Genomic DNA, 2,500 nt, shown 5'->3' on the forward strand with positions numbered 1-2,500 from the left:
CGATATCAGATAAAATGTAAAAGAAGACCTTTCCTTGCGCGGGCGTTTTCTCTGTTCGAATTAAATTTGTTCTTTGTGTCACGTTCCTTGCTGACATGCTTAATAATTTAGTGTCAATGCAAAAACGAAAGAGGAAGAGAAAATAAATTTTTAAAAGGTGGCAAATGCAAGGTGTGCTGTCATGAGTCCATGAGTAATGTTAAGCGTCGAAAACAGTCCAGAGCTCAATTAATTTGCAAACATTGTAATTGTAGGTTATTCGATGCTAATAATTATTTTCAAAGAATGTGATGGAATTTCTGACACTTATTCAAGTTATCCGACTGACAAAACTTGATGATAAAATAAGGAATTGTAGGTTTGCTATCCAGAAAATGACTAACTGAATCATGACAATTTTTATCACTAAGAATAATTTTCTTTCATGTTCTACATGTGAAAAATTCGGAGTGATATCATCATTAGGTTATTAATAATTAATTCGAAACTAGATAATAAACTTATGTATATGTTTTTTTTTTCTAGGCTTAATATTACGCTTTGGGGTGCGAAAATACCATGAAAATTGCCTCGCAAAAACCGGTAGAACGTTTTAAAATAAGTAATTACACGTTAACAAAATGTTTTAGACGTTACTTAGCTAAAAGCACTCCTTCTTTTACCTTGAAAATTTTAGTATATATAAACTAAAAAAAAACAACAGACAAATTTAACCGTTCGATGAGAAAAAGTGCTTGATTGTTGGTTTTTCAAAATTGAATGAAATGTTCTGTTAAATTGACATTTATAAAAATGTCAATGTGGGTAGATTTAATTAAACTGCACTGAAGATAACTTCTTACCACATATGAAGTTTTTATATTGGTATTAACTTGGTAAGGGTAATTATAACTCTCATTATTTCATAACAACTTTGTGATGACAAGAATTCTAATAACCTCAACAAATCGATAAAAGAGAATACTTATTGCGTTAGAAATTTAAATCACTTTTGTTGGGTTTTTTGATTGTTTGAATTACCCTTATAAAAAAGCCAGGGCGGATTTTAGGGGGGCTGTGAGAGCCCTGAGTGCCGCCCTTCTTTTATTTCCCTGTATTTGAAAAGCTTTTGTAACCAACCGACTTACAAGTGGTACAGTATGCATGAGGCGGTTTTAATTTAGATCATGAATGATTACAAACACGTCTTGACTAACGTGAATTATTCTGGAAGAGGGCATGTGGGGGGAGGGGGGGGGGGGGGTGCGCTCTCGCCGCAATTTCTTCGGCCCCCTCTTTTTGGAATTTCTGTATCCGCCCCTGAAAGCCGTGAATTTTCTGTTAGGACAGTGAGCATAAAAGTGATATAGAAATCCTTAGCTCATTTGATGAAAATTTCTCAATGGTGTAAAAATTCCGAGCCATGTTTTTGACAAGACAGTCTAAGGGGCTGTTTTTTTATGGAAAGAAAGAAAATCCTTTCCTTTTTCTCTTTGCCTCGATTGAGATTATGACGGTTCATCTTTGAGTGGCAGAGCAAAGTTGCTGAACACCCCGTAACTGCAAGGTTTTTTCCTTGTCCCTAATACAGGGATCTTTCGATTGAAATTAGTTTAGATGGGGTTGCGATCTTTCTATCTCATCGGTAAGTAGATCCTATTGTTAGTAAGAATGTAGCACCATGGTCACCTACAGCTTTTACAGAAGTAGACGCTCCTTGAGTGTAAACTGAGTTGCCTATGGTACATGTCACACAAAAACAGAGGACACTGAGTTACAGGTGCTATTGAAGGCGCTGAAACTGGATTTTCCCAGGAGTAACGCCGTGGAAAAAAAAAAAGCCTAGGAATAATATAGGTACTCCTGGTAACTCCTTCAAAGGAAGAAGCAGGGAATGGAGCTCGAATTTTCATGCGGCATGTTTCTCATCATCCCCAGAACTGCTCAGCCCGGAAACTAAACACTACTTATTTTTTGTTTCGTTTCCTCAGAAACGAAAAGTATCTATTTTGCTTTCAGGGTGAACTATTTACACAATGAGGTTGAGAGGCTAGTCAAAACAGAGTTTGTAATTGAAAATCTAAATATCTATGAAATGCAAAAACAGACTTGCAAAAACGTGAACCTGAATTATCGCAAATAATAATGCTGAAAAACACAAGAGCGAAGGAAATGGTTGATAAATATGACGTTTGTTTACAGTCTGAATGATTTTGGGTTAGATTAAAGCACTATATTCTATAAAAATCTTCGTGTTAATGAGTAATGTAAACAATCATCGCACTAGTAAGTCGTAGCAATAAATTGGGTCAACCAGGAACTGGTTAAAGAAATATTGTTGGCTTCCCACATAAACTTCATTTTACTCTAGAATGACAAAAAAAATCTTTTTCTGACGTTAAAGACTATGGCTACTTATTATTAATCATTTGCCAGAAAGAACACGACTAAAAATTCTTGTCATCTTTATTAAAACTGCTTAAGTATCAAATTTCATCCCATTTATGCAAATTAGTTAAGC

General features: G+C 35.1%; 1 protein-coding gene across 1 annotated transcript in view; it reads right to left on the reverse strand.

Annotated features, from left to right (window-relative positions):
* LOC138045897 (glutamate receptor 3-like) overlaps positions 1-45 on the reverse strand; it is a 25,898-nt gene extending 25,853 nt beyond the window's left edge. Inside the window, exon 1 of the mRNA XM_068892530.1 lies at positions 1-45. This exon is cut by the window's left edge and continues 148 nt beyond it. The gene's annotated coding sequence lies outside the window, so the exon portion shown is untranslated.
* Positions 46-2,500: the final 2,455 nt, after the last annotated feature.

The sequence above is a fragment of the Montipora capricornis genome, chromosome 4 (genome assembly GCF_036669925.1).
Source record: "Montipora capricornis isolate CH-2021 chromosome 4, ASM3666992v2, whole genome shotgun sequence".
Taxonomy (NCBI): Eukaryota; Metazoa; Cnidaria; class Anthozoa; order Scleractinia; family Acroporidae; genus Montipora; species Montipora capricornis.